Source organism: Elgaria multicarinata, chromosome 2 (genome assembly GCF_023053635.1).
Source record: "Elgaria multicarinata webbii isolate HBS135686 ecotype San Diego chromosome 2, rElgMul1.1.pri, whole genome shotgun sequence".
Lineage (NCBI taxonomy): Eukaryota > Metazoa > Chordata > Lepidosauria > Squamata > Anguidae > Elgaria > Elgaria multicarinata.
In genome coordinates, this window is record NC_086172.1 from 24553248 (window position 1) to 24579818 (window position 26571).

The following is a 26571-nucleotide window of genomic DNA, read 5'->3' on the forward strand; positions in this document are numbered from 1 at the left end:
CCCTTGGGGTCACTGGGCACAGCTGGGAGTTTGAAAGTGTTGTGGGTGCTCTCACAACATGGCCACCCTGGTGTTGTTTACAGATCATCAAATGGTTAAAATGGTGGGTGGGGATGGTTACGAAATACTTATTTCCCAGAAGGCAAAGTGGTGAGACTCAAAGAAAAGTGCCCCAGAACCTCAGTACAGATCAGAGGTGGGGTCTGAGGTCTAAAACACCCAAACACTTTGAAACCAAATAAAGGAGGTGTTGGAGGGAACCACCTGGCTTTGCAGTTTGCCAGCATCCCAGTTGGGTGAATTTTAAAAAAAATCTTAAGAAATAAAACAAAAATCAGGAGGGAGCCTGGAGGGCCAAAAGAGAGATGTCCGTGAACAAATCAGTGCCCGTGGGCTCCATGTTGGAGATACCATCTTTAAAGTGGCAGCCCTTTTCTTGGATTAAAAATGGTTTCTAACATTGGGGGATTTTTCTTCCACCTCTCCAGGCATGGGAAGTGAAAAACAAGATCCGCCACCAGCTCCAGAAAATCCGGGTGTTTAAAGAGCTGCCCGTTCCCATCCAGAGCCTCTCTGCGTGCAAAGGTATCTACTTTTTTTAAACTGTTAACCTTGAAATCCACCAGTTACACACTGTTACAGAAGACACATCCTTAGAATTAAAGCATTCTGAGGCCAGGAATCAACTGAACAGAGCTCAGAGTCTTTTCCAGGTTACCCAAACCCTTCTTCATTTCAGAAGGATGAATTTAGGGTCAAGGGGAGATATTTTGTTGTCGCAAGATGTCCTTGCCAATCTACTAATAGATACAAACCTACCTTCTGCCCATCCCTGCTGTAGTGTGTGTGCACCCAAATATCCTAGTGGTCATGTCTAGATTGGTCAGAAACATGTTTATGCCTCAGATCAGTCCTTTCTTGGCAACATGCGCAAGTGCACCACATCAAGAACACTGTGAACCATGGCAGATCAGCTCCCATGGTTATGAGCCATAGCAGGTGTGCCATGGACATGTGCCAGTATCCAGGGGCCTCGGACCCTGCTGTATCCATCCCAGCCCTGTCCTCCTCCTCCTCCTCCTCCTCCTCCTCCTCCTCCTCCTCCTCCTCCTCCTCCTCCTCCTCCTCCTTCAAGGGCCTAGACATCCAAGCTGGACAATCCAATTTGAATGAACTTTCTGGGTGTCTATCTGGAAAATGCATCCAGAAAAGTTTGGGTGGATACCCATCCCTGATGAGCTTCTGGCCCAGGTACTCTCCTCTAGCCGCACTTTTTGTGTTCTGTAGCTCATTACTCTCCCAAGGCTACACTAGATGAACCACTGGCCATGCCAGCTGGCAAACACCATTCTTGCCGAGAAAGTCCCTACACCCAAGCCCCAGGTTTGGAAGCAGTAGTTCCCACCTACTTTAGGAGCTTTAATGCTAGCACCAAGCCATGAACCATGTTGCCACTTTTTAATACATCCTATCTAGTGTACTGGTCAGAGAGGTGGACGGTTAAGAGGTTCAACTCCCAAAGGCCCAGGTTCAAATTCCCACTCAGTCACAAAGCTCACTGGTTAGCCTTGGACCAGTTACTCTTTCTCAGCCTAACCTAACAGGATGGTTGGGAAGATAAAATGGGTGTGGACAGAACCATGTACACCACTCTGAGCTTCTTGGAGGAAGGGAGGGATAAAAAGGATATCATCTGTTGCTGCTATCACTATTGCTCTGCTGACCTTTCCTTCCTTACCATGTCCTGAATCTCATAGAATTACATCCCCTTTCTCTTCTCTCCCACCCAGGTGATGTGCTGGTGGAGGATCTTGACATCGCAGAGCACTAAACCGCCTTTTGCCATGCCCTCACCAGAGGAATCCTCCTCAGAGGATGAAACAGAGCCTCCAGAAACCAGGGGGACACCACCCCATTCCCTGGCACCAGACCAGGAGGACCCTGGGCCATCAGAGGAGACGACTTCCCTGTCAGGAACATCGGCTTGGGTTAATGCTTGGCCTTGTGGTCAGCCCTACATCTAAGACTGCTCCGAGCCTTCGTGGAGGTGGGGGCTTTATCCCAGGAAACCATCCCGTTAAAGAAGCAGGTGGCCCAGCTGACAGCTGGTATCAGCAGGCTCCAGGCTCAGATGCCTGTGCAACGGCCTGTAGCTGCACCTCCCAGGCGGAAGTGCCCTGCAGCAGCTCCTGGAAAGCTTGATGGCTCACCTGAGCAGTTCCCTGCTTTCCTGGCACAGTGTGTGCTGTATATGGAATTGCGCCCTGAGGACTTCTGAAAGGACAAGACCAGGGTTGCGTTCCTTATCAGTCTGCTGATCGGGTCTGCTGCCAAATGGGCAACCCCGTACCTGCTACAGGCCAGTCTGCTCCTCTCTGATTTCAAAGGCTTTCTAACCCAGATGTGCCAGGTCTGCAAGGACCCACAGAAGGTCAAAACCATTACGTGTAACATCAGGTGACTTCAAGGAAGGGAAAATCAGTTACTGAACATACAAATGATTTCCGTCTGGTGTCCCGAGACTTGGAAAAGAATGAAGCGGCCTTAACAAACCAATTTCAGGAAGGCCTGTCTGATGACATCCGTGATGAACTGGCATGAGTAGGAAGACCATCAGCCCTCCAGGCCTTGATTCACTTATGCCAAAGAGTAGATGGATGGCTAGAAAGCCGGCAGCTTGTGCATCATTAGACCCACACCTGGGAATCCAGGCTTTCAGGAGAAACCCGGCTGAAATTGACTCATGAGGAGAAGGACCGTCAGAGACAAGATGGTCTCTGCTTTTGCTGTGGGACCATGGGGCACCTTGCAGTCACCTGCCCTGCCAAACCTCCATGGCCTGCAGTTCTGAGAGACGCTGCAAAAACTCGAAAAGTGGATATGGCTCCAGAGCCTTGTCCCTCTGTACAGTTTCGCAAAAACACTTCCTCGTACAAGTGACTCGTCAGTGCCCAGGGCACGCCCTGATGCATAGCATTGCTGTGATGGATTTGGGAGCCTTAAGCAATTTTATGGACATTGCCTTTGCTGCTGCTCACCAGATCCTAACTCCGCCCACAAGCCACCCAGTGGTGGTAGAGACAATTGATGGCAGTCCTGTGACTTCAGGACCTGTCATTGATAGCATCGAAATGTGTCCCTCACCCAGGAGATCCAGGAACATAAATAGGAACTTCATTTCTATCTGGCAGCGACACCACACTTTCCCCTGGTATTGGGAATGACTTGGCTGGCCCTCCATGACCCGCAGATATCCTGGTCCCAGAGTGACCTAACTTTTTCCTCCCTATATTGTCAGGAGCACTGCTTACCTGAAAGAGGGAGCTCCACATTGGAGGAGATGCCACTGCCTGACCTCAAGGATCTTCCTGCTAAATACAGTGCTCCATCGGCTCCATGAACACCGTTTAGATGCCCAGACAATTTTGCAGCCACCCAGATCCTGCTATCTATGGCAGAGCGGGTCTGTGTTCAGCAGCAGCAAGACAAATATGCACAGGCCCACTCCGTGAATGTCAAGATCCAGGTACCCCAGAAAATTCCCTTTTTTCAGTCCAAAACAGACTCTTCTACAACCGGGAACATCTTTATACCCCATCAGGGTGCCTCCAGGCAGAAGTATATCAGCTTTGCCAATGCAGCTGACCAGCAAGACATTCCGGCCTTTTCAAGACCCTCCACTTAGTTACTAGGGTCTTTTGGTGGCCTAAAATACAGGAAGAGAAACTGCTCAGCAAGAGAAACTGCTCAGTTCATTTAGAACCTTCATTTCTAATAGCTCCAAAGAAAGCTGGCGTAAGGTCTGGGATGAAGATCTCCGGATAAACACTTTGTACATACCAGGTGAAGTTTTTGCAACGTAACCGCTCGTTCAGCTCAAGACGCTCAGTAAGGTCTCCGTGTGTTTTCTCTCTAGCCATCTGCAAGACCCGCTGGTTCCTCCTGTAGAAGATTTCCTTGTAGTCGTCCATCCAGACTTCTGCAAAGTACACCTGGTTCCTGGAGATCACTTGAGTCCCTTTCAGGAAGGTGTGGAGGCTTTTGGAACGGAACACGTGGCCAACGACTGAGCAAGGAATGATCTCCAGCTGACCCCCACTGCCAAACCTGAAAGGACATCTCCACATTTCCCCCTCCCCAGATCTCCATCTGGTTGTCGTATGAGCCGATGTGTTCAAAATAGGACATGGAGATGGCAAAGAGGCCACCAGCAAATGTGGGGGTCTTGATAGGATAAGTCTCATCTTTCCTCCTCTGCTCTCATGTTGAGGGATGGACTCCCATCCCAAAGTCAGACTCCAGTCAAAGTCCCCTCGACTGTGCACCTTCCCATATTGAGTTGGCTTGGAGAACTCAAAGGTGTTCAATTGTGAAGATATCTGGACTGACCACAGCTGTGGGCTCTTCAGTAATTTGCGATAAGAGAGGCTCTAACCACCCATGGAAACATTCACAGTGAGCATCCAGGAATGTGAGTACATCTCCTGTAGCAACGCTGGCACCGAGCAATCGGGCTGTTATTAAACCCTTCCTTTCCAGCTGCCGGACGACCTTCACTATCTGCAATTGCTTCACATAGTTGTCTAACTCGTCTTTCAAGTAATCATCTGTACTGGCATCGTCCACAAGAATGATTTCTTTTAGCAATATAGCTGGGGAGGCATACAGAACACTGCACACAGTGCGAAGCAAAGTTCACCAGGCCTCGTTATGGAAAACGATGACGACGCTGGTGGTCGGGAGGGGAGGGCATCGTTTGAATTTTTGGTCGATACACTCTGGAGGCCGGCTGTCTGGTCCTAAGGCCCTTTGGAGAGAGATCCGGTCAGTGGCATAGGCATTGAAACAGTGCTTGTCGTAGCCACGTTCTTTCGCTTTCGTCTCCTCTGGTGTCCACTGGTCCTTCTTGAAAGGTTTGCCATCAGCTCCTGGGCTATTGGGGTCTTGAGGTGGACATTCCATGAAGGGCTTCAGTTCTGCTGGTGTGTAATATCCCGGCAGGCAGGACTTGCTGTCCCGGACAGGCACCTCTTGCTGAACCGGAGCCCCAATCTGCAGCTTTGGCCTGGAGTCCTGGATGTTGTTGACGGCTCCCATCATTATGTCAATCATTTGGTCTTTCCTGACCACAGTGTTCTTTGGCCAAGGCTCCTCCCTTTGGTCCCCATTGCTCACATTTCAGAATTTTAATGGTGGTTTTTATATAAAAAATTATTTTGTGGGATAATAGGAATAACTCTGCATTCTTCCAGACACTAGGGTGTTACAGAGAATGTCATGTAGCTTGGTCAATTCTCATTTCCTGCTCCCTCCTCTTCCTCTGCCTTTCTCTGCAACAAGCATGATGTGGTCTCTCCAGAGAGGAAGCAAAGATCCAATATCTCATGCCTTTGCTTACTTGCACTCACACGTTAGAGGGTGCTTGTGATTTAACAGTCTTAGATAGCTTTCTCTGAAAATGTATGTAAAAGCATTAATAAAGTTGATTGGAACTTCTTTTAAACTGGCTCTACCCTACATTTATTGCCTCCAATACTGAATGATGTGTTGCCGTGCTTTCTCTATATAAGGCCATTCTGCTGTAAGTCACATCAGACTTTCCAACATACTTAAGACAAAGCTATTTCAATAATATGTCTTCTCATTAACTACAACATATTTAGATGCCTCTCATAACATGATGCCCTAAGCTATGGCTGGCTTGGCTGGTACCACAATCCAGCACAGTTCATATGTAATGACAACCCAAAATACAAGTTGAATATCAGTTGTTGCATCATGGGTTGTTGTTGCGTGCAAACCCTCCATTATGGTTTAACTAGAGGTTCTTAACCATGAGCAATCGAAAGTCCACAATCCAACAATAAACCATAGGTTTGCTTCCTGGGTTGTTTGTGGTTAACAACCCATAGTTAAAACATAGTGCAGGGTTAACACATAACGAAAATCGATAATTCAAGAACAACCCACAATTCAATGACAACCCATACTCTGGGTTGTTGTTACTATCACCCTACAGTGACCTGATTTGCACATCACAAGCAGCCACCATGGGGGAATTTCCCAGTGGGGATGCTTGTTGTGGGAGTTGCCACCATTCTTGAATATTTCAGCCTGTTATTTGCAAACTCAGCAAAGGTGGTATGTTGGGAGTGGTTGACAAGTCACTCATAACCTCTGGGCTATTTTAGGGTTGCACATGTTAACCACCCCAATAACCCACCCCGGCTGAGTTAACATTCAAAATGGCAGCTGCCGCCATGACAAGAAGCCCCAGGAGGGATTCACCAGTGGTGGCTCCTCCAGATGTTTGAGTCGGGCCATGGTTTAAAACACTCTCTAGCAGTCAGTGGTCTGAGCACAGGTCCTCAAAAGTCTGTTGCTGTGAGGAGGCTCCATTTACTTAGCCTTTTACGTGTTAATCCTTTGTTGTCCTTCTCTGAAACTTTTTCAGGGCTCTCAATGGGTGTCTCCCCACTCCCCCAAGTTTACTGATGGAGCCGAACCAGTCTGTTCCTTGCCAAGTGTTTCAGTTTCCAGAGATAGGGGAGATCATCATTATTGGGGTGGAGTGGGTGGGTCAGTTTTCTGTCCTGAACTTGCACACAATCTGATAAGTACTACAATTATTGGCCAAAATGGAGTATTTACAGAAAAGATACCACTGAGGGAATTATCTCATAAGATTATACAGCTCCAGAATAAACATCATTTATGGTTTTTTAAACAAAAACTCTGTGTGTGATCCATCAGTTTGTGGACTAACAAATGTGGGAACTGTGCAATTTATCATAACAGGGAACAGATTTAGTATACAAGAGTTTATTTCCATCAAAGTAACTCACGGGCAGCACAAGAATTCTCAAGGTGGGGTGATAATATGGATCAGTGGAAGTTTGTAAGAAAATCATGAATATCAAAACTATAAGAAAAATAATTCAAAGGACAAATAGAAATTTGTAGCAGTATTGAAAGATAAGTAAGCAATTTTTAGAATCCCAGTTTATGAGAACAGCAATAAATGTGATGAAACTGAGAAGGATATGAAAAGCAAACAATATTTAAAGACCCCATTGGACTTTGAAGAGACTAAAGAAAAAAAATTGGCCTAAAGCAGTGGTTCCCAAACTTTTTCAGGTCACCACCCCCTTGGTTCCACAAACTCATGCCCATACACTATAAAAATCATTATTCAGAATAGAGGTTTTCATTGACCCACTAAGGAAGATAATAACAATAAAATTCAAAACAGTAACAATTAATTGAATATTTATTCAAAACCAAAGCACCCGCCGCAGGCTTGCCTAGGGAGGGAGGGAAAAGAGAGCGAATGCCTCTGTTTTGCAGCCAGCGTGGTGGGACACACCAGGCAGGGTATGTCTCTTCATTAGCATTTTGGTGCTTTTTGAAACATTACAATTCACCATTAAAAGGACTCTTCTTAAACTGTATTAATACATGTGTGGATTCTTCCCCTATATGGCTTGGGACTAAACTACCTTCTCCCATAAAAATGTCCCTGGGTTTTAAGACTTCCTGGAGAGGCGATTCTCAGAAAAGACCACCTCAAACACCCCCCTGCCTCCCCTTTGCCTCTTAGCGCCCCCCCCCCCCGCTGACCTCTTGCCTCTTAATGCCCCCCTATGTAATCCCACCGCCCCCAAGCGGGCAGTACCGCCCACTTTGGGAACCACTGGCCTAAAGCATTAAACTTATTAATGCCCTACAAGAACATCAAGAAGTACTGAATAAAGATTGATCAAGGGTGCAATCCTATGCATGTTTAGACAGAAATAATTCCTGCCACTTGTAGGATGTATTTCTGTCTAAACATGCATAGGATCGTGGCCCACGTAAGGTCTTCTTTTATAGGGGTGGGCAGACTTCAAAGACAGATGTACTTAAAAAAAAACTAGAAGCCTACTTTTCAGCGCATTCTGAAGCTAGGAATATGTTTTCAAAAGGAAAACTGAGCTGAGGTCACAGGTAGTGTGACCATATGAAAAGGAGGACAGGGCTCCTGTATCTTTAACAGTTGTATTCCAAAGGGAATTTCCCCAGGTGTCATTGGTATGCATGTGGCACCTGGTGAAATTCTCTCTTCATCCCAGCAGTTAAAGCTGCAGGAGCCCTGTCCTCCTTTTCATATGGTCACCCTACCTGTGACCTCAGCTCAGTTTAACTAGATACCTTTTGTATCTAGTTAAGAGACCAGGGCTCCTGCAGTTTTAACTGTTGGGACGAAGAGGGAATTTCACTAGCTTCTGCATGCATGCAAATGACACCTGCTGAAATTCCTCTTTCAATACAACTGTTAAAGATACAGAAGCCCTGTCCTCTTTTCCATATGGTCACCCTGGTCACAGGCCTTTCACACAAAACTCTCCTCCTGTTTATCCCAAGTGTTCTTCATTTCAGCAGCGTAACTTAGGTGGAAAAGTGAGTTTGCTATTGGGAGTCGGAAAGTCCAGCCAATGTACCGCCAGTCACCCAGAGATAAATTGGGATCTACTGATCTATCTTCTGCCCGCTCCTGAGAAGGCTGTAAGAAGTCAAATGAAAGCTCAGGTACTTGAAGACAAAGTGAAGCATCTCAGGGTGAACCAAGGCTGGTCCAGGATGTTTTGCTGCCAGAGGCAAAGAATAAGATGGCAACTACAACTCTCATCAGCCCCAACCAGCATGGCCAATAGGCAGGGATGAAGGGAGTTTCTATACAGACTTCCAGGGAATAAGACCCACTGAAGTCTGAGTGAAGACATATAGGATTATGCAGAGTGTTCCTATTATTTGTGATTGGGGAACATCTATTTTGGGGCTTATCTGCACCACAAATTGAACTGTAGTGTAGATAAGAGACACTCACTTAGGGATGCTCAAAGATTTTGTCTCACTTAGCAATACTCAAGGGTTTTGTTCAGTCCACATTTTGTAGCAAACCTATTTATTTATTGAATTGATTTATGCCCCTCCTCCCAGCTGTAGACATGCTGCAGCCCAGGATGGATTATAAACAGACACACACACACACACACACACTTGGCATTGCTTGCCCTCCCCAAGATATATGGTTGCAAGGTAATCATCTTACAGTAGTAGGCCAGAGCTAGGCCTGTGAGTTAACTTTTAATCGAATTATATTCATTTCTTTTTTCCCTCTCTCACTCCTCATAACAACCCTGCAAGGTAGGCCAATGCAAGGCCTGTGAGGTATCCTTAAAATGAATTGCATTTGTTTCTCTCTCTCTTTCTCCCCGACACACAGCCAGGGCCGCCTTGAAGCCACCACCATTTTTCATATTCCCACAGAAAACAAAAACTACAACTCCCAACATGCCTTTCGCTGTGGTGCCCAACTTGCCAAATGGTAGGGTGACCATATGAAAAGGAGGACAGGGCTCCTGAATCTTTTACAGTTGTATTGAAAAGGGAATTTCAGCAGGTGTCATTTGTATATAAGGGGAACCCGGCAAAATTCCATCTTCATCACAACAGTTAAAGCTGCAGGAGCTATACTAGAGTGACCAGATTTAAATGAGGGCAGGGCCCCTGCAGCTTTAACTGTTGTGAGAAAGAGGAAATTTCACCAGGTTCTTCATACATACAAATGACACCTGCTGAAATTCCTTTTTCAATACAACTGTTAAAGATACAGGAGCCCTGTCCTCCTTTTCATAGGGTCACCCTACAAGTGGGAATCCTGCCGTTGAGACTCACCGGAAGTGAAGTCTGGCTGAGCCAGTCCACATTGCACTGTGCTGATGGTACCCATAAATAGGCAGTGAAGGAGCTGGCTGCTTGACTGATGGTTAGCTTGGCCATTGCTGTTGGCAACGGGCCCGGAGCTGCACCCTCCTTCCCTCCAGCTCCCAAGGGTGCCTAGCGACTGAGGCAGCCAGTCTCAGGTGCTCTCTCTTCAGGCCTAGGATGGGGAGCCACTTCCAGATGATGGGCGAAAAGCCCGAAAAGTCTTCCCTCCCACCCAAGGCATGCTGGGAGTTGTAGGTGTAAGCCTAGGTCCCTGAATAACGTGTTCATCTCTGAACACCATCTGAGGTGAGGTGGGAGACAACTTCTTAGTTGTGGCACCCTGCTTGTGGATTTCTTTTTCCCGGGCAGGCTTGCCTAGTGACGGCATTAATGGCTTTCCAGTGCCAAGGAATACATTTTTCCCAAGGCCTTTTAATTTGATGCGACTTTTTATGCTGCATTTGTTGTTGTTGTTGTTGTAACTAAACCACATCATTCCAAGACAGATGCAGGAATTACTGAATAAAGTTTATGATTTTTATGTATCATTGAAACAGAAGAGTGAATGGAGGAATGATGGATAGCTGAGGCTAGAATGGAGTGGTGGGTTGGGTGAGTGGCAGTTGGAGAAAGTCATAGAATCCTAGAATCATAAAACAGTAGAGTTGGAAGGGGCTTATAAGGCCATCAAGTCCAATGCAGGAATCCACCCTAAAGCATACCTGACAGATGGTTGTCCAGCTGCCACTTGAAGGCTTCTAGTATGGGAGAGCCCACAACCTCCCTAGGTAACTGGTTCCATTGTCGTACTGCTCTAACAGTCAGGAAGTTTTTCCTGACGTCCAGCCAGAATCTGACTTCATGTAACTTCAGCCCGTTATTCCATGTCCTGCACTCTAAGGTGATAGAGAAGAGATCCTGGCCCTCCTCTGTGTGACAACCTTTTAAATATTTGAAAAGTGCTATTGGGTAGAAGGAGAACAAAGGCAGTTAGTGAGAGATCAGGGAAATGGGATCTGAGGCTGTAGCTAGACCTAAGGTTTATCCCAGGATTGTCCTGGGGTCAAACCTGTTCATCTAAGTGCCACACAGGGCATCCAGTGCTCAGGCAGGGACAAACCTGGGATGATCCTGGGTTAAACCATAGGGGCCTTGCTAGACCAGGCCTTAGCGTGCCTTCCAACCCGGTTTCCCTGCTGTCCAGATGACGCACTGGGGAATCCGGCGGCAGGCCACAGTGAGGCCTGGTCTAGCGCGCCATAAGCTAAGTTGCTTATGGCGCGCTTTTTCCCCAGCTCCGGCCTCAGGCCGGGGCTGGGGGAAGTGTGGAGACTTCCGCAGCTTTTCGCGGCTCCTCGCTTACTCGCGAGGAGCCGCGAAAAGCCGCGGACCTGGCACAGCGCCCATCGGCGGGGGGGTGAAGAGAGGGGAGGGGGAAGGATGGGAGGGTGGGTGGCACGGGGGGAGGGCGGGTGCGATCGCGCCGCCGCCGACCGAGCAAGCAGCCGAGCAGCGCTTGCCCAGGCAATGCCGCCCCATCCCGGGCATTGCCCGGGCACGTGCCGCTCGGCTGCTTGCTCGGGGGGCGGCAGCGCAATCGCACCCGCCCTCCCCCCGTGCCACCCACCCTCCCATCCTTCGCCCCCCCCCCCCCGTTTAAAAAATAATAATAAAAAAGCCACTTACCTTCCCGGAGTCTTCGGGCCACCCGCGGCCCCTTTAAACAAAACCCAAAAAAATGGCGGACGCCGCAGGGCTTGCGTCCTCCCTGCGGCTCCGCCGTCTGGAAGCGTGGGGGAGGTGCGCTAATGTTAGTGCGCCTTGGCCCTGCCTCCCTGCCAGCGTAAGCCGGCAGGTCTAGGAAGGCCCCAAGTCTAGCTACGGCCTAAGTTAGGACTGGTTTGCACATAGTACCTTGGTTTGCTAACCCATGCCTTATTTCAAATCAGCCGCTCTACATGCTAGTACTACACCTCTCACATGCCTTTGGCTGCCCGCAGGTGCCTGTGTCCTCTTAGAGGTGCTCCCCTCCTCTTGTTGCTGATGTTGCTCCTTGATAAAGCATTGAGGACGAGCATTGCCGAAGAAAAGAGGTAAGTGGCTGTCAGTGGATGTGCCCAGCTTTTGGCCAAGTCCTGCTGGGACTGCCTCAGCCCTCGCTTCTCGCCCACCAAGTGCTCCATCAGGAGCCTGTAATGAAAGGCCTGGGCTGGGCCAGGCACTTGCCCCCCCCTTCATTGGGCCTGTCTCTAGGCATGCGCAGAGTGCCTTTCCTCCCTCCCTCCATCTTAAGGGTAAAGGCTGCACATGCACTTCCCTCAGATTCTGAGAAAACAGCAATATCAGGACAGGGTGCCTTTGAGCATGTACAGATTTTGGCCTCCACACTTCATGTCAATTCTCCCACTCCCTATATAACCAATATGCTCATTGAGAATATGCTGTGGTGGTGGGGGGGAGCAATCTTATGACTGGATGTACAACTGCATAAATTCATTTTGGGTGGTGTTTTGCTCATATTCATAAAACACCACACAAAAAGTAAAGTTGATTTGATTGTACAATTGGTTCTAACAAGATCCCTTTTTATGATGTTTTACAGCACATGTATAAATGTGCACATCCATTAAAAAAAAAGATGCACAAACAGACCTTGATACAAACATATGTAATATTGCATCAAGCTTGCTTTGTTGCAGTGTTTTGTTAATACACACATGTGCATCCGGAGCCCCGAAAGGGAAATTTATGCACATGAACTGAAGGAACTAAAAGCAGCAGCTGTTTGTGCATGCTGCTGTTATGGAATTAATTTTCAAAATTCTCCTGGCAGAGTGGGACGCAGGACAGAGTGACCCCATGGCAAAACAAAGTCACTAAACATCCTGCCATTTGTGAAAAATAAAAAAATGCAACATTTTATGATCATGTGATACTGTTCACTATGGCCTTAGCTAGACCTAAGGATCATCCCAGGCAAATGGAGGGGTCGTCCCTGCCTGCTCCCGGGATCCCCTGTGTGTCATTTGGATGTACAGGGATGATCCCAGGACAATCCTGAGATAAAGGCCTGGTCTAGCCATGGCCTATGCAACATGCTATCACCTCACTCTTGTCGCTGTTTTGGGATAACAAAAACTTTTTTTCTGACAGCATTATGGGCATGGTAATGTAGGGTGACCATATTTTGGAAACCAAAAAGGAGGACAGCATGGCCGCCCCATGGGGGTGTGCCCACCAACATGTCCAGCCCCCAAGGGGGCGTGCCCACCCAAACATGGCCTTGGTCACAGGTCTGATTTCACAGCACACAATTAAGACAAACCTGTTCTACATTACATCTTAATGTTAAAATCACTGGAATAAAGTATAAGTGAGACATTCAATGTATCTGAAATTAACTTCACTCATTCCTACTTCTGCAGCTTTTGCTGTACGTTGAAGCTTTTGCTATACTGTGTGCTCAGCTACATCAAGCAGGGTATTCCACTATGAAAGTGGTATATAAAAGGCAGGAGCCACACTATTACTTTATAGAGGTATTCAACTGCACTGCAGGAGCTACACTACTGCTTTATAGTGGTACTGAAGTGCACTGACAACTGTTGGGTCCCATGACACATCTACACAAGCAGGATATAACACTATGAAAGTGGTATGAAGGTGATATATGGTATGTGTCATGGGCCCCAACAGTTGTCAGTATACTTCATTACTGCTATAAAGCAGTAGTGTGGCTCCTAGCTTTTCTATACCGCTCTCAAAGTGAAATATCCTGCTTGGTGTAGATGAGCCCTGTGTGTGGTACAGTCTTCCCTTCCTTCAAATATCTTTTCTGACTGCAAATCCTTCACTGGATGACCACAGTCTAACCTTTCCTAACATTTAACACTGTTTCCCCATCACCTTATTGCATACTTCTACCACTGAACAAATGAAGCAGTTGACAAGTATACAACAACCAAACAACCAAGCATTCAGAAAGAGTATAAACTACGATTAGCCTGCAAACGTGAGCCATGGAACAAAATGGATTAAAGCGTGTCTTAGCTTGTTTCAACTTCAACCAGACATAACAGTCAAAAACAACCGAGAAAAACACACCTACATTGAAATTGCAATACCTAATGACAAAAATGTTGCAGAAAAGAAAAATATATACGACTGGCTATGGAAGTTAAAGAACTATGGCAACAGGAAAAACTTACAGTTATTTGTTAGTCACATCAGTCACCAGCATGACATCGTGGTTGTTTTTACAGAAAACCTTCAAAAATTAGGCCTACCAAAATACATGCACGCCAATATCCAGAAAGCAGTCATACTTAAAACATGTTCAATAGTCAGGACATTTCTGCATCAGTAAAAGACAACATGACTTGGCAAAGCCCATCATGTTCATCTAGAAAAACCACCGCAAGCAAGAAAAGAGAGATAGATGACGATGATGATGATGATGATGATAGAAACCCTGTTAATTTTTTAAAAGTTTCTTTAAGAAGGATGAACAATTGTCAGCCACTGTTACAAAATATACGTCATGCCAATTATAGTAAACAAATTGGAAAGGAAGGTCTATGGGTCTAAAATGCATTATTTAATAGGACCATCACCTCCAAATCATCCCCCCAACTCACAGAAAACTACAGCCACCCCCACTACAAACATGCACATGCATTCATTCAGTCAAACAACAAGGCATCCCATTCAGACATCAATACACTCACACTGCCAGCACACGTGTTTGCACGCACACACACACACACATACTCAGCATCACTCACTCCAAAAACACGCATGCACACATGCATGCACACATGCATTCACTCAAAGACCCCATGCACCCCCACATTCTCTCTCTCACACAAAAACCTCAGTCTTGCCTCCTCCTCTACCTTCTCCTCCTCCTGCTTGCTTCTTCTTCTGCTTCTTCTTGCTGCTGCTGCTTCTGCTGCTGCTGCTTCTGCGCTGGGGGGTGGGGTGCTGGAGGCTGCATTGCTGGAAATTCCTGCACGCAGCCCCCAACCACTCACCTCGCTCTCATCGCCCACCCCTCGCGGCAGCCATCTTGAATCTCGCCTGAACTCACGCGAGATCTCGTCTTTTGGCTGGGTCTCGCAGAGTTCCCAGCCAGCTGCCGAGATCTCGCGTGAGTTCGGGCGAGATTCAAGATGGCCGCCGCCACTCGCCAGAGAAATTTAGGCCTGGTAAGTTGGAGATGTGGTTGCTGCGAGCCCAGTAACCACAACCCCGGTATTTTGGGCCCTAAGTCCGGTTGCTCCGGACCCCCAGCTCTCCCCGGAGGTTTCCAGAATTTTCCGGAGGGTATGGGCAGCCTAATTCATGTCCATCCCCTGGCTATTACATGCGTGTTTCTTTTGATTCAGGCTAGAGCAGCACATGTGCTTTCTAGGAATAGCCTCGTGTCTGTCTGTCTTACCATATCCATGGTGCCCCCAACACACTGCTCATAAGGGACACAGGTCCCGTCTCTTCTGGCAATGCACACAGAGGTCCAATGCATGCCAGTGAGCCCACCCACCACCACCACACCATGTGCCATGACGTGAACTGCACCTCTTATTGCTGGGACCTGGGATCAGACGTATAGTAGTGGATGAGGGAGAGCTCAGATTGGCTTGCAGTGCCTTCAGCCTGCCAGGACTGGGCTGGTGCAATGTCCCAGCATTTGAATATATACTGTCAGGGCATCATGGGGTAAGAAAATTGATCTGAGGGGGTGAGAAGAGCCAGACTGTCTGAAAGCTGGTTTAGCCTCTTTCCAGAATGTGGCTTTGGCAAGGTTGCCCCTGATGAAGCAGCTCTTGCTTCTGAAATGTATTCAATTCAAGAAACAATGTTTGTCATAGCCGCCTTTGAGCATACACTCTCTTTTTGTATTGTGGCCTGGTTTGGAGCTTCCGTGTTGTTGTATGTGTGTGTGTGTGTGTGTGTGTTGTATGCTGGTTTTGTATCAAACACACTGGCTTCCAGTTTGTTCCAAGCTCAGCCTGTGGTTCTGCTTCATACCTGTAAAGCCCTCAGTGGTTTGCGGTTGATATTTGAAATCTCTCCTCCTCTATGAATCCATAATCTTCATAGAATCATAGCATAGTAGAGTTGGAAGGGGCCTAGAAGGCCGTTGAGACCAACCCCCATCTCAATGCAGGAATCCACCCTAAAGCATAGCTGACAGATGGTTATCCAGCTGCCTCTTGAATGCCTCTAGTGTGGGAGAGCCCACAACCTCCCTAGGTCACTGGTTCCATTGTCGTACTGCTCCCTCTGAAGGAACAGGTACGTAGCTTGGGAGTACTCCTAGACCCATCGTTGTCACTGGATGCCCAGGTGGACTCTGTGGCACGGAGTACTTGGGGTCAGCTTCGTCTGATCTGCCAGCTACGGCCTTTCCTGGACAGGGACAACCTAGCCACAGTAGTGCATGCACTGGTAACTTCCCGATTAGACTACTGTAATGGGGCTGCCCTTGAAGTCGCCACGGAAGTTGCAGCTAGTGCAAACTGCAGCAGCTAGACTGCTGCTGGTACATCTTACAGAGACCACATAACACCGGTCTTAAAGGAACTGCACTGGCTGCCTATACGCTTCCGGTCGGAATTCAAGGTGTTGGTAATGATGTTTAAAGCCCTAAACGGCTTGGGACCTCGATACTTGAGAGAGCGCCTCTCCTTATATATGCCTGCCCGAGACCATAGATTTGCTGGAGGAGCCCTTCTCCGCATCCCACCAATGCAACACATTTGCTATGATGGGACAAGGGAGAGGGCTTTCTCTGTGGTGGCCCCCCGGCTGTGGAATGTCCTCCCCTTGGAAGTCCGGTGGGCGCCAACATTGATTTCGTTTCGCCACCAAGTAAAATCATGGCTTTTTAACAAAGCCTTTGATAGTTAAACTCACTGGCCCATTGTTTTAATTGTTTGAACTGCTTTTACTGCTTTTAAATTATATATTGTTTTAACTTGGATCATGGTTTAATTTGTTTTTAACTGCATATTTATTGTCATATGCTGTATGTTTTTATCTGTACACCGCTCTGGGATCTTCATGATATAGGGCGGTATATAAATGTTTTAAATAATAGTTTTTAAATGATAATAATCAGGAAGTTTTTCCTGATGTCCAGCTGGAATCTGGCTTCATGTAACTTGAGTCCATTACCCCGTTTCCTGCACTTTGCGAAGATCGAGAAGAGATCCTGGCCCACCTCTGTGTGACCGCCTTTTAAGTATTTAAAGAGTGCTATTATGTCTCCCCTCAATCTTCTCTTCTCTAGGCAAAACATGCCCAGTTCTTTCAGTCTCTCTTCATAGGGCTTTGTTTTCTAACCCCTGGTTGCCCTCCTCTGAACACGCTCCAACTTGTCTGCATCCTTCTTGAAGTGTGGGGCCCAGAACTGGACGCAATAGTCAAGATGAGGCCTAACCAGGGCGGAACAGAAAGGAACCAGTACCTCACGCGATTTGAAGCTATACTTCTATTAATGCAGCCCAAAATAGCATTTGGGTTTTTTTGCAGCCACATCACACTGTCGGCTCATATTCAGCTTGTGATCTACAACAATTCCAAGATCCTTCTCATTTGTAGCATTGCTGAGCCAACTATCCCCGATCTTGTAAATCTGCATTTGGTTTCTATTTCCTAGATGTAGAACTTGGCATTTATCCCTATGAAATTCTGTTGTTTTCAGCCCAGCACTCCAGCCTATCAAGCTCACTTTGAAGTTGGTTCCTGTCTTCCAGGGCTATCCCACCCAATTTTGTGTCATCTGCAAACTTGATCAGCATTCCCTGCACCTCCTTGTCCGAACAATTAATACAAATGTTGAAGAGCACTGGGCCCAGGACTGAGCCCTGCGGTTCCCCACTCGTTCCCTCCCCCCAGTTTGAGAAGGTACCGTTGATAAGCACTCTTTGAGTCCGATTCTGTAGCCAACTGTGAATCCACCTAATGGTTGTTCCATCTAGCCCACTTTTAGCTAGTTTGTTAATCAGAATATCATGGGGCACTTTGTCAAAAGCTTTGCTGAAGTCAAGATACATTACATCCACAGCATTCTCACAGTCCACAAAGGAGGTTACCCGATCAAAAAATGAGATCAAATTTGTCTGGCAGGATTTGTTCCTGACAAATCCATGTTGGCTTCTAGTAATTACTGCATTGTTTTCAAGGTGCTTACAGATCGACTTCTTTATAATTTGCTCCAAAATTTTTCCCAGGGATGGATATCAGACTGACTGGTCTGTAGTTCCCAGGTTCCTCCTTTTCGCCCTTTTTGCAGCTAGGGACAACGTTAGCCCTCCTCCGGTCATCCGGCACTTCACCCGTCTTCCATGATTTTGCAAAGGTAATAGACAGTGGTTCTGAGAGTTCTTCTGCTAGCTCCTTCATTACTCTAGGATGCAGTTCATCGGGCCCTGGAGATTTGAACTCATTCAAAGAAATTAGGTGTTCCTTGACCATTTGTTTATCAATCTCAAACTGCAATCCTGCTCCCTCAACTTCTTCACTTTTTCCAGGGTGGAGGGGTCACAGGACCGCTTTTGGGAGAAGACGGAGCCAAAGTAGGAATTGAGCACTTCAGCCTTTTCTTTGTCATCTGTTATCAATTTGCCATCCTCATTAAGCAGTTGAACCACCATTTCTTTCCTGTCTTTTACAACTCACGTACCTGAAGAAAGCCTTTTTATTGCTTTTAGCATCCCTCGCTAATCTCAGCTCATTCTCAGCTTTAGCCTTCCTGACGCCATTTTGGCCCTTCTGTGCTACCTGTCTGTACTCTTCTTTTGTAGCCTGGCCTTCCTTCCACTTCCTCTATGTATCCTTTTTTGTTTTCATGTCATCTCTAAGCTCTTTGTGGAGCCACATTGGTTTCTTCTGTTGTCTTCTATCTTTTTTCCTTGTTGGAATTGCTCCAGCCCCCCCCCCCCATCGCCTGCTGTCACCCATCTGGGCCTCATTGTTGGCATATTGGTGCTGGCTGAGAGAAGGCCCAGATTGACACCCTGGTTGGGAGATTGAGATTTCCGCATGCAGCAGCTGGTGGCGAGTGTTGTGATGCAGCGACCAGCAGCTAGGTGGGCACAAAAGCTGGTGGGCGAGCGACAGCCAGGCAACAGGTGAGTTGCCGGGTCTGGTCCATCCTACCTGGCTTAGGATTTTGGTTCCATTCAGGGCAGGCAGAACTTCATATGCAGTAATCCTAGGGAACTCTTTCCCAACACAGATAGTTGTTTTTAGCCATCCTCTTTGGTATGCGGTTTGGCTCATTTGCTTGAGTAATTTGTGCCTACTTGCTCCATAGTGCAAAGGAAGAAGTAGGTCTCTAGTAATTCATTTTTATAGTAACTCATTTTTTTAATAAAGCATTTTGATCCATAGATCTTCCTCTCCAATTTTCTTTGATATAATTGGCATGACGTAATATTGTAACACTTGCTGATCATTGTTCATCCTTCTCTGTTTGGGGCTCTTGGGAAGGCGTTGCAGGAGTGGGGAAGGGATACAGGGAGACCCCATACTCCCACTCCTTGTAATATTTGTTCTTTTTAAAATGTTCTGGGTAAGGTCTGGTTTCCACACTTCATACGAGGAGAGGATTTGATATGTATGAGCGGCTCTCCTCAGTTCTAGCTTTCCTGCTACTTTGGAATGTGACTCATAGACTGAAGGAAGCCTCTCTCTGCCTCTGATCATATACCGGGATCCTCCTCAGAGGACCTTCTCTGGTTTCCTCCGCCATCTGAGACATGGGCAGTGGCTATCGTGGAAATGGCCTTTTCAGTGGTGGGACCACTGGTGTGCACAAGGGGTGTGCCATGCGTGCCCAGGCACACTCTAATGTTTGGGGCTTCCTCTGTTTTCCTGATTTTAAGGGATTTTTAAAATGGAAATTAAACAAATGCTTACATCTGTGTAAGTTTTAAAGATAAAGAGATCAAAATTGGCACAGCGATAGCTCTTAAGAAGGGCTTTCAGCATGTCAAGTTTGAATCAGATTGGGTCATCCCTTGATTTTTTTTAATGATTTTGTTTAATCTCTTAAACCCTTTTCCTGGTAGTCCACAAGTCCGGAGGATTGAAGGATCGATCTTCTATTGCTTTGATCATGCGAAGCTGGACATCTTCAACTTCATAAAATAGAGATCTGCTGGTTCCCTTACTCAAAAGTAAATCCCATTGATTTCAACTGCATTTACATCCCAGTCATACTAAAATCAGATGCGGGCTTACCTTTGAGTAAACCCCATTGAACAGAGAGAGACTTTCTTCTGAGTAAACACATAGAGAACTGATTTTTAATAGTGTGGTCACTCAGAAGCTTTTTTTAAAAAAGAAGTCTATAACAGCAAACTGGAAAGAAGTGCTCTGCAGCCCCACGCTTACTTCTGAGGTCTTACAACTATTTATTCAGAAGTCTCTCTATGTGTTCAATGGGGTTTACTCAAAGGCAAGGATGCATCTGATTTTAGTATGTTCACATTCTAAAACCTCCAGGTAGGGTGAGGGGAATGGGCGTAGCCTAGGCAACAAGGAATAACCATGAAAGTATGTAGGGGAGAGACAGAGTTTTCCCCCGAAGTGAGTTGCTTTAGGTGCCTTTAAACTGTTTATTATGGAGGTTTTTATTTAAAGGTCCCAGGTCAGTGTGTGTGTGCGTGTGCATTTTTAAAATGTAAGTAGACTCAAGTCCATCGTTCCCTCCCCATGCATCCGTAAGGATAAAAGACAACCAAACAAGATTTAATATTGAACAAATATTTAATAATAATGATAATAATGATGATGATAACAAATGAAAGCCAGCAAATGAAAAGGCTGAAACTCAGTCTGTTTCCTGCTTTAAGGCTGGCAAGTGCCCCAGACTGGGCTCTGGTAGGCAAGGCCTAGGGTGTGAAAGCTGAAGAGGTTGTCCATAGCAAGAGGAAAGCCAAGGTGAACCCGGGAGGAGGAGGAGGAAGCAGCGAGCAAGGCGGAGCTGGTGCGGCTGGTCCAAGGGCTGGTCGCAGGCGCTGGCGTTTCGGGCCGTGCTGGAGAGGAAGCAGCGTATGGCCCAGGCTGGAGGAGGAGGTTCAGGATGCACCAGCACAGCTTCCCAAAAAGAAGTGGTTCTTCCCCTGCAGAGGGGAAAAGTCTGTCGCGGTGGAAAATGAGCCCAAGGAGACAAAAAGAGAATGGAAAAAGATAGAATGGAAAAGAAAGGATGAAAGAGAGAAAGACAAAGAGAGAGAGAGAGAAGGAAGGAAGGAAGGAAGGAAGGAAGGAAGGAAAGAAAGAAGGAGGGATGTGCCAAGATGTTTCAGATCCTGTAAGAGTCAAGATCCTCCACCAGGAGATCATCACCTGTAAGGCAGAAAGGAGAAGGGGGGTCTTAATGGTAGCAGAACATTAGACTTCAGAAATGGTTGGGAGGAGGGGGGTCACTGGCTTGGGGCTAGCAATCGAGCTCCCAAAGGAGGTGGGAACTGCTGCTTCCAAGCCTGTGGGTTGTGGTCGGGGCTTTCTCACCAAGACCCATGTTTGCCATATGGCGTGGTTGGCGTTTCATCTACTCTAGTGCGCAGACAGGAGACTGCTGCACAATACAAGAAATACATCTAGGCAACCTAGTAGTAACATACTGCTCTCTTAATATCAAAACTTAAGTTGACGCCTCTTTGCTGAAAAGCAATGGCTCAGCAGCAAGAAAGGTCCTTGATGCAAAAGCCACCTACGAGGGAAGCCTCTGCGCTGTTTCTTACCCTCTTCGTCCACATTCGAGACGTCAGCACTATAAATTGATGATGACACCTGGCCACAGCTGAGGTCAATGGTGGACGAAGAGGGGAGCACCTGTATTATGTTGGAGGATCTTGACTCTGTTGGGGGGAAAGGAGACACAGAGACCATGTTAACATAATTAGCAAGACTCACCAAAGGAGGGGCCCATTCCCTTCCCCCCCCCCGGACCCTGGAGCTGGCACTGGCTAGAGTGCCTCAAGCAGCAGCCAGCCCCCCTGGTCACGATCCCCTCTGGCCTATCCATCCCCCCAAGGACCTAGGCATCTCCTCACCTTGGACGGCACATCCCAGAGAGGGTTTCTCCTTGGGCTCTTGCACCACGACAGTCTTTCTCCCCCTGCAGAGGGAAAACCACTTCCACTTGGGAGGAGGTGCTGGTGCCTCCTGTCCCTCCTCCTCCGCCATGGGCCGTATTTGGGTCCCTCGGCAGCACAGCCCAAAGCGCCAGCACCTGCGACCAGCCTTGGCCGCCTCCATAACTGCTCCAGATGCTTCGCTGCTTCCTGCATCTCCCGGGTGTACCTTGGCTCTCCGCTTGCAAATGAAAAAGCTCTTCAACTTGGACAGCCTAGAAGAGAGTGAGCAGAAGGTGAGAAAGGGGGCTTGACGGCTCCTCCTGGTCTGTGTGGGTTTAGGCCCGTTTCTTATTCTTCGTGGCTTCATTCCACCTGCCACCGGCTGGAGTTGTGAAGATGTCCCCCTCCTGCCGCCCTGCCCTGCGTGTGGCCTCTGAAGGGTAGCCCGGCCTTTGCTGGGGAGGAAGGAAGCCCTCGGAAGGCGCTGGATAATGGGCCAACCAGAAACCAGGGCTGCTAAGGAATCCTACTTACATTCTTGTTCTCTCTCTCTCCCTCTCTCACTCTAGCGCAACAACGAAAACCACTCACTCATCAGGTGACAGGATTTCTGCCATCTGGCCCTGAACCAGCTGTGTCATGTGTCACAGGGGAGGGCGCGTCACAATGACCTCAGCAACTGAGCAGCCAGGGGTATTGTTACTGTGACGTGGCCTTATTCTGGGCTTGGCCTTTCATCCATGTCCATCCCCTGGCTATTCCATGCGTGTTTCTTTGGATTCAGGCTAGAGCAGCACCTGTGCTTTCTAGGAATAGCCGCGTGTCTGTCTGTCTCACCATATCCATAGTGCCCCCAACACACTGCTCATAAGGGACACAGGTCCTGTCTCTTCTGGCAATGCACACAGAGGTCCAATGCATGCCAGTGCGCCCACCCACCACCACCACACCATGTGCCATGACGTGAACTGCACCTCTTATTGCTGGGACCTGGTGGGAATCTACACTGATGTTATTCTAACGTTTTGAATGGGTTACTGTGACACATAGCGTCACGTGACCCGGGTCTCCAACATTGCAAATGACTTGTACTTACAGGTTCTGTTTCTTAGTTCCAGCGTGGCTACAGATTCATGTGCCTCGTTCTACCGGTAATTCTCCTCTCCCTTTCTCAGAGCTGCTGGGTTTGCTCCGCCCACTTCCTGTTCTCCTTCCTTTGCCCCGTTTGCTATCTTATCTGCTACAGCAGATCAATCACACCAGCGTTATACTGTGCAATCACTGACAATTGCATGCAAAGGACTCAGACGTTTTCCACCTTAGAATCTGCTTTGATTGTGAAGTAGTCCCATGCATCCAGCCTGAATTGTGCTCCTTTTGCAAAAGATTCGCTCGAGCCGCTGCTGTGGGCGCAGGAGCAGGATTTGAAACAAATGCTTACATCTGCGTAAGCTTTATAGATAAAGACACCAAAATTGGCACAGTAATTCAAATACCAAATTTGAATCAAATTGGGTCATCGGTTGATTTTTTATGATTTTTTTTTAACATTTCCCTCCTCTTTGCAAAGGAGCTGAGGAGCGCTCAAAGGATCGCTGTAGAATCATAGAATCATAGAATAGCAGAGTTGGAAGGGGCCTACAAGGCCATCGAGTCCAACCCCCTGCTCAATGCAGGAATCCACCCTAAAGCATCCCTGACAGATGGTTGTCCAGCTGCCTCTTGAAGGCCTCTAGTGTGGGAGAGCCCACAGCCCTCCCTGCAGGAAAATTAACAAGGGTCCAAAGTCCAAAACTCATAACCAGTAGGGCTTAAATGGGGCTGCTGCTAAAACTTTTCCATTTGGTCTCCCATCCAAACTCTGACCAGACCCAGCCCTGCTTAGCTTCAGCAAAGTGGCTGACTCCTATGCATTCAGGCAATGCCCTGGGACTTGCATTAAGATGTTTTGGGAAGAGGTTTGTGTGTGCTTATGACTATTGCCCTGCTCTGCTCTGCTCTGCTCTGCTCTGCTGACTAGGAATGAGGCGGGCAGTGGGCGGAGCAAACCCAGCAGCTCTCACAGAAGAGGGAGAACAACGGAAGGATGGAACAATGTGCCCTGAAGTTCCGTTGCAGCAAAACGTAAGTCACGCTAGTGTGTCCCGTGATACAGAGAACCAATACAGAGAACCACGTTAGAAAGGGACACTAGCAACGCTAGAAGACTAGTGTAGATCCGGCCCTGGGATCAGACATATAGTAGTGGATGAGGGAGAGCCCAGATTGGCTTGCAGTGCCTTCAGCCTGCCAGGACTGGGCTGATGCAATGTCCCAGCATTTGAATATAGACTGTCAGGGCATCATGGGGTAAGAAAGTTGATCTGAGGGTGTGAGAAGGAGAACCAGACTGTCTGAAAGCTGGTTTAGCCTCTTTCCAGAATGTGGCTTTGGCAAGGTTGCCCCTGATGAAGCAGCTCTTGCTTCTGAAATGGATTCGATTCAATAAACAATGTTTGTCATGGCCTAGGGTGACCATATTTTGGAAACCAAAAAAGACAACATGGTCGGCCCCCAAGGGGGCGTGTCCAGCACCAAGGGGGCGTGCCCACCCAAACATAGCCTTGGTTACATGTCTGATTTTACAGGACACATTTAAGACAAATCTGTTCTACATAACATCTTAATGTTAAAATCACTGAAATAAAGAACAAGTGAGAGATTCAATGTATCTGAAATTAACTTCACTCACTCCTACTTTTGTAGGTTTTGCTGTACTTTCAAGCTTTTGCTGTGCTTTGTGTGATACAGTCCCCCCTTCCCTCGAATATCTTTTCTGACTGTATCTTCTCATTGCAAGCTGCTGTTGTTGTTTATAGGGTTTGCTACTGGCCGGCTGGATGGCTGGCTTTTTTTAATTTCAATTTTTTAAAAAAGCTTGTGTATAATTGTCACAAGTTTCTCTACTCTAACATTAGGGTGGGTATTGTGGCAGTTTACCTAAAGACTGGAGATCCCCTTAATGCCAAGGGCTGAAACTGCTCAATATGCAAAACCCCAAAGAGGAGGTTTGACAACCTGAGTTTGAAGGATATGGCTCCAGCAGTTTTAAAACACAATAATTTTAAAACTTTGAACATTTAAAAAAATCCTTAAAAAACAATGGATGAACAGATCTGATTCAAACCTGCCATGGCTAAATCTCTCCTTAAGAGCTATCATGGTGCCAACTTTCAGCCCTTTATCTTTTAAAAATGACGTTTTTAAAAAATAATTTTCAAACCTCAAACTTAAAAAAAATCCTAAAACTCAATGGATGGACAGATCTGTTTCAAACTTGGCATAGCTAAAGTCCTTGTTAAGTGCAATCATGGTGCCAAGTTTCATCTCTTTAGCTTTAAAAATAATATTTTTAAAAAAATTAAATCCTCAAATTTTAAAAAAATCCTAAAAATCAGTGGATGAACAGATCTGTTTCAAAATTGGTGTGGCTAAAGCTCTACCTAAATCCTATCATGGTGTGAAGTTTCATCTCTTTATCTTTAAAAATGACGATTTTAAAAATAATAATTTTAAAACCTCAATTTGTAAAAAAAATCCTAAAAAATCAATGGGTGAACGGATCTGTTTCAAATTTGGTATGACTAAAGCCCTTCCTAAGAGCTACCATCGTGCCAAGTTTCATGTCTTTATCTTTAAAAATGAAGGAGTTATAAGCATTTTTGTTAATTCCCATTAGAGCTGCTCTTTGGGGGGGGGGGATCCGGATTTCCCCTCCGCCTCCCGGACTTGTCGTCAAAAATCCCGGACAAATCTGGGCAAACCCGGTCATATGGTCACCCTATGACTTAAGTGCCATTTCCTGGAAGAAAGGCAGGGTATTAAATAAATACAGCTCTGACTACAAAGGGAGAGAGACCACAACTCAGATGATACTGCATGGAGCACAGGGCTCTATCTCTCTGTCCCCGTGTCATCTAAAGAGCTCAGGTGATAGAAAACGACAGCTGGCTGAATCTTTCCCTTCATCACACATTTTTATGGGACCATTCATCCCCCAAGAAACCCACTTTTGCAGGGCCATTCATCTTATGCGAAAGGGGGAGAATATTTGGTGACTTTCAAGGGATGGACAAATTTTAAGTGCTTTCATTTTTGTGAGTACCATGACTGGCACAGTCCCTGACTCATTGCCAGTGATGGAGTTTCCAGGGGCGCTGGGGACGATGTCTATCATTTTCCTATTGTTTTTGTATTTTCTACGTATGACTTCTTCCCCACTTATCCTAAAATGGGCGCATTCCACATATCTCTGGCCCTGAAACTGAGGCTAGGATTATTCTGTTAGAACCTTAAGGGTTAATGAAAGAAGAAAATGTGTTATGTCATGTCCCTTCTTGAGGAGTCCTCCTCAAAGGAAAAGCTAGAGGCCCCAGAAGCACCCAGGACCAGGGACTGCCACCAGACCCACAGGAGCCTGAGCCCTCGGGGGAGGTGGATGCAGCATCAGGGCCATCCCTGTCAGGAGAAAGGGACTCTCGCTCTGAGGCAGAGGCTGAGCAACCCCCTGGTCCCTGGGAGCGTCATTGCCTCAAGTGACAGGCCAGCAGGGCTCCTGTGCGAAGCAGTGCTTGCCTCAGAAAAGATCTCCTCAGGAGAAAGTGACTCCCCAGGAGTAGAGCTCTGGAAAGAGAGCTCTGATTCCCACAGCTGAGCTCTGGGTGGGGACCAGCAGGCTTTGGACTTA

General features: G+C 47.1%; 1 pseudogene; it reads right to left on the reverse strand.

Annotated features, from left to right (window-relative positions):
- Positions 1–3752: 3752 nt before the first annotated feature.
- On the reverse strand, positions 3753–26061 carry LOC134391960 (polypeptide N-acetylgalactosaminyltransferase 6-like; annotated as a pseudogene).
- Positions 26062–26571: the final 510 nt, after the last annotated feature.